At 40.8% G+C, this 6,401-nt stretch overlaps 1 pseudogene; it reads left to right on the forward strand.

Annotated features, from left to right (window-relative positions):
• The first annotated feature begins 5,154 nt into the window (after nt 1-5,154).
• Nucleotides 5,155-5,503, forward strand: LOC119358430 (annotated as a pseudogene).
• Nucleotides 5,504-6,401: the final 898 nt, after the last annotated feature.

The raw sequence follows: 6,401 nt of genomic DNA on the forward strand, positions 1-6,401 counted from the left end.
GTATGCATATATGATGATTTTTTGTTCAGCGTCATATGCTCTGTTTTTTCTGCATATATATATATATATAATCATATGAATTTTTTGTGTTCATAGATGTGATTTTTTTTGTTCATATATCATATGATGTTTTTATTGTTGATAGATGATCGATCATTTGTTCATATGTATGCAAGCGAAGTCGTTGTCGTTAGTTGTATTGTTTAGGGTTTGGGTCATCGAGGAAGGAAAATAAGGAAAAAGAAGAAAAAAGGAAGAAGGAAGAAGGAAGAAGAAGAAAAATAAGAAGAGGAAGAAGAAGAAAAAAAGAGAGGAGAAGGAGAAGAAATAGAGGAGAAGAAGAAAACAGATATTCTATTTTTTTTCTTCTCCTCTACTCCTTTCTTCTTCTCCTTTTTTTCTTCTTTTTTTCTTCGACATGAGGGGGGTCGATAAATAATAAAACTAGTTAAACTAGTTTATTTTTAGGAAGTGCTTAGTAGTTGAACTAGTTGATTTGATAAAAACTACTTTATTTTATTATAGAAGTAGTTTATTTCTAGTAAGTACTATTTTACTTTATTTATAGTAAGTGCTTAGTAGTAGAACTAGTTGATTTAATAAAACTACTTTATTTTACTATATATAGAAGTAGTTTATCTTTAGTAAGTACTACTTTATTTTATTTATAGTAAGTGCTTAGTAGTTGAACTAGTTGATTTAATAAAACTACTTTATTTTACTATGTAAGTAGTTTATTTTTAGCTAGAAATTAATAGAACTAGTTTAGTTTTTTAGTTGAAGCAATTATTCCCGCATCGACGTCGACGATGCCTATCCCGCATCCTCGTCATCGACTCGGCGGGGGAGGCCTGCTTGATCAGAGGGGCCATGTCCGAGACTGGGCTCCGCCGGACTGGTATTGGGAGGTGCTACCTTCCGCGGGGCGTAGGTTGGTGAGGAGCTAGCCCGTCGTTGACCCGAACCTTGTTTGGTGGCGGTCGCGTGGGCTAGTGACGGTGCCGAGGCTTCCGGACACCACGGAGGTGGTACGTCACCGTGTCAGCGAGGAGTATGAGCACGTCCGTCGCTACATTGTTGCGTTGGAGGGCAGGTTCGACAATACCTGGCAGGTTCTTCAGGGATCTCACTGGAGCTATGATCTTGTGATGGTTCCTTCTCTTTGGGTGTCCACCACCCGCACCGATACCCGTCGGGCGCTATGGTTCTAGCTAGCTGTATTAGCAATGCTATATGTATGATACTGTTCGAGGTGTATTAGTGATAATATTCAACGATGTACGGACGCAAGAGATGATGTAGTTTTGCTTATAATTGAATGCATGCTAATTTGAATACTACTTTATTTTACGATTTGGTTTTGCTTATTGAATGCTCAGATTGGAAAACTACTCCTACTTCGAATGCTAAAATTGGAGAGCACTATGCAAGACGTATGCATTTGATTAGTTGATAGCTTATAGGGTTTGTTAGTATATATATTTAATTGTACAAGTTTAATATTTGAATTATGAACATAGGAAATGTCGTACTCGGACGACGAAAGTCTCCCGGGGGAGTGCGACTGGTGCCACGACGACCGAGGTCTATGCAACGGGCCTCACCTGGACAAAGATCGGCGCTTCAGCATTAAGCTCGAGGACACCTTCGATGTTGAACGCAACGACGACAAGTGTGTTTTTTCGTAATTAAGCATGACCTCAAGTATTTCAACGTGTAATTTTCATCTTTTACAATTTGGGTAGCTTATCTCATGCCATGCAAAACGATATGTCTTGGAGAGTATGGGTTTTGAAGACCATGAAAATTCCGAAACAAAAAAATTCACCTACGGACCCATCATGGTGTGGATTTTGAAGTAAATCTGTATAATTCTGAGAGCGTAACCCATTTTGTTTGCAAAATTTGGTAAGAACTTTGCAAGATGTGTGGTTTTTATGAGGGTATGCTTGTCACCATGGATCTTGGTAATCCTAACATCGACCAAGACATATGGACATTTGAGTCCTTATTGATACGCTTCCAATTCTACCGCTATGTGAGTTTCTCAAACATAGTTATTAACTAACTTTTATTTTTCATTTCAAAATAGTTGACATCTTATTTCCATTGACAACTTATTTTCATTGTTCAATCAATGTGCGGAATATGGTAGACAGAACCTACTACACCGGTGGCTCTGAGTTAACTTATCAGGAGAAAAATCAGCTGGTCGCATTTTGTACCGATCTTGAGAATTACAATATCTATAATAAACTCCTCCACATTACGGTCAATACCTGCCACTAGTGCACGTGTTGAACTATGGTAACATCCATGGATATGCCATGGTAAGTTTTTTACTATTACGATGCATCTTTTGCATAAATTCTTTTAAAACTTAACTACATTGCTAACTATGAAGTTATTACTATGTTTTTCAACAGAAAATCCTGGATGATTGTGTGCCTCATCTGATGTATCAGAATGGCCGCCTTGATGTTTTGAACATGCAGCCAGGTCATCCTACGAATCTCACTTGTCCATATCGGATTTTTAAAAGAAGTGGAGACATGAAAATCACAGAATGAAAAAAATGTATGGACAGTTGTAAGGAGGTTCTTGGAAGCAAAAGGAAGCGAAGCGCAAGAATTGGAGACAGAATAATCTCCATTCTCCATAATGCAGAGTCATGGCCTATATTGTTTTGTGCTATTTTACCTTAAAGAGGGTATTTAAGTCCTACCTTATGCTGATGATCATGCGCTAAGAACAATTAAGTAGGGTTGGTTCGATGACTATGAGGATGATGATCGTATGACTTGTTATTAATAACGAGTAGAAGTTGTATGATGATGATTATTAGTAGGACTTGTTATTATGATGATGCATGATGTGAGCATGAAGAGTTATTATATATCAGTGGGTGAAATGAACATGGATTGTATTGAAGTGAAGGCAACATGCATGTGGTGCATGCTGAAAGTAGTAATAATCCAAACTTGATCAAGTTAGGATTAGTATTACTTTGGACATGCACCACATATATGCTGCCTTCATTCAATCTAAGCCATGTTTAGGCATAGCAGTAGCGTTGGTAAACCAAGCACGGAGATAAGAGAGGACACTTCTCTCTATTAGCTAGCTAACACCCTAAATTAACCCCCAAAACCCCCTAAACCACCCTCTTTAAAAAAACAAAAACCTCAGCTGCTGACGCGTGGATGCCTTTTGGTCCCGGTTGGTGCCACCAACCGGGACCAAAGGCCCTCCTGCCTGGGCTCGCCGCAGCGGCCACATGGAGGCCCATCTGTCCCGGTTGGTGTAAGAACCGGGACTAAAGGTGTAGGGCTTTAGTAACGACCCTTTAGTCCCGGTTCCCCAATTAGGACAAATGGGTCTTACGAACCAGGACAAATGGCCGTTTTTTACTAGTGTTTAAGAGAGAATGTGAGACCTAAATTTGACCTGAAGAGAGGTGGAACCCAGGTTAGTGGGTCGAAACCACCGCGCTCCCACCACTGAGTTATGAGCTCATCCAGAGATACATGCACAATATATTTATCCCCTTGCTCGTATAGAAAATGTAAATTTCACCTCGAATCATAAACTGTTTCTTTTCGGTAAAAGATCGTTGGTTTTAACTTTCAAGAAAAGAATGGATCTTTGATTTCCGTAGTACTTCCTAGTTGTGTTTTTACATGTAGTTTGCTACATTTGAACCATTCGGTGTATTTAAATTTGAATAATTCGTTTTGTAAACTTTGAATTCAGTTTGTAAACTATATGAGACATGACTTTCAACACCCGGATGGCCCTACACCCTCTATGAAATGTAAATTCAAAAAAAAAATGAAACTTTGAAACATCAAACACAATAAAGCATTCGACGTACCAGCAAAGTTTCAGCTTCAAATAACATTCAAGGAGCCCTCACCTAAAAAACCAAAATCAGTGTTCAAAGTCTTTGTGCACTTTTGAGCAGTATTTTTTTAGGGAACCTCGATTGTTATCTGTGGCTGAAAATTTACAAGAACTTCAAAAGTTTGATCATATATTTTTTATTTTTTTCAATTTTTTAATTTACTGTTCATGAGAGTGTAGGGGCACCAGGGAGCTCTCAAAACTTTCTCAAACTATATTCGTGATTTGCTAGAACCTTCATAATTATGTTTAGTTTCTATATGTGTGCAGTTTATATGTAGTTGTAATGTGAACTAGAATGCATAAGTTAAAAAACGAAATTATACTCCGTTATATTTAAGCGATCGGCTAGGTCTGGCCAAAAGTTTGCGGAGTAAATATACTTCACTAAACTTTACTCGACCGGAAATTTCTCTATTTCATAGGGGATCGGCTAGAGTTGACCTAAAGTTCTAAGAAAAAAAACTAGTCTGAACTTTGGTAGAACTTTCCTGGTGCCCACTTTCAGTAGCCTTACGTTACCACCACCCCACCACTTTTTTCCTTCATGTGATATCCGCCCCTCCCCCATTACATCACATGCCTATCTCCGCTCCGCTCCGCTCCGCTGCACTAGTCACACTTCCAGCCCTCTCTAAAGGCTCAAGTACTCTACCCACTTGCCACAACCATTACCACGCCTGGCACAATTGTCGCCAGATGAGACCATGGTTTTGGGAACCGCCCGATAAAAATGGATACCGGGCGGTTACCGTGTTTCTCGGCGCCCCACGAGAAATACCTATCCCGAGCAAAAAATACCGATATTTTTGAATAATTTGAATTTGAACGCTAAAGGTCTGATAAATAAGCTTTGTTTCTCATTTTAAATTGTGCCCTTACTATGGCGTAGTGGTAACCATCTGTTACGCCCCTCGAGGGGTAGCTGGTTCGAGTCCTCCGTCCGCTCTTTATTTTGCTAATAACTAGCCCACGTAGTTGAGGTACTACTGAGCTACTACGCCTTTTGTGATTGGCATCAGTTCAAGATATTATTATATCGAATTTACAATTGTTTGAATTCAAAATTCAATTGTAAATTTCGTCCGAAATTTGTTCGGTATTTCTCGGTAACCCGTCCGAAATTTGTTAGGTATTTCTCGGTAACCGTGGTTACCGGGAATATCGCCCACCCACGAGAAAATTTGCCTATTTGGAATCCAAAACCTTGGAAGAGACAAGGATTGCTAGCAAGAGAGCAAGGAGGTGTCAATGGCGGACGAGCAGTACTACGCTGGCCCGCGTGGGGCGCCACATGGGCTGGCTGGCGGTGGTGGTGGGGCTGCTGGTTGCGTGGCCGCTTTTCGTGGGTGGCCACGGCGAGGCGGTCACCGATGCCATTGCCGAGCTGCTCGGCCCCGTGGGCCAGCTCCTCCTCCCTGTCGGGCTCCTCCTCTCCTCGGATCACGGCCCTGGTGTGTTTGCGTTCGGCGGCTCGCCCGACACCGTGCTACACGTCGGGGGATCCCCCATCGGCATGGTGGTCATGTTGATCCTCATCCTCGCCCTTCTCTACTACCGGTCCGTGCTCTTCGGCGGTGGCAGAGACGACGACGAGTAAGCGCCTGCCAGTAGGTAGAGTCTCATCTCGGGGTGGCTGGCTGGTCTGCTTGATTGGTACTAGAGTCTAATGCCAGCAGTAAATAAAGAAGTGACAACTTTGCGTTTAACCTGTTCCAAGTGTTGCATTCCAATCTTGGTCCAACTGGCATCCATCTCTCCCAAAGACAAAAATAGTTGGAACTGAATTTGACTTGGTCTGTGTCTTTTGAACCGATAGTGAGACGCTAGCTGCATCTGCCTCGTACCGTGTACAGTGTACTACTTCAAAAAGATCATGGTGTTCTGCTGATAGTAGCTGAAAATGAAAACATAACTATGAATCTCCAAAAGGAAGAAAAAGAAAAAAATGGCAATTTGAAGAAATTTCACGGGTTGTTTAGCTGAACCATCCGTGTACTAACAAGTGACGATAAACTCATTCTAGGCATGAAAGTAGCTTGCTTACTACTTCGTGGTATCTTATGGTTCCTTTTTGCAAATAGAAATGCGCTTCTTTGTTCTATGTGTACCGGATCGGGGCTCACTTACTCTTGAATGACGTGGTAGGGGAGTTCCGCGGGTGTACTAATGTGATTTGGAAGTGAACTAGCTAGAAGCAATATGTGCGCTTTGCCGCGTTGACATGAGCACTCTGTGCTATGATGTTTTGCAAAACAGCTTGCTTGTACTAACAAATTACAATTTAGATAATTTGGATATAGGCAGAACACCATGATTGTTGCTTTTAGGTAGATGACAAATTGTTGTTTACTATAATTTGTGATGAAATTTCACAATTACAATTTGCTCGTACAGAAAATGTAAAATTTTGTCACAAATGATAAATTGTTGCTTTTAGGTAAAAGATTGTTGGTTTAAACTTTCAAGAAAAGACTGAATCTCTGATTTCGTTAACA

Source organism: Triticum dicoccoides, chromosome 2A, assembly GCF_002162155.2.
Source record: "Triticum dicoccoides isolate Atlit2015 ecotype Zavitan chromosome 2A, WEW_v2.0, whole genome shotgun sequence".
Classification (NCBI taxonomy): domain Eukaryota; kingdom Viridiplantae; phylum Streptophyta; class Magnoliopsida; order Poales; family Poaceae; genus Triticum; species Triticum dicoccoides.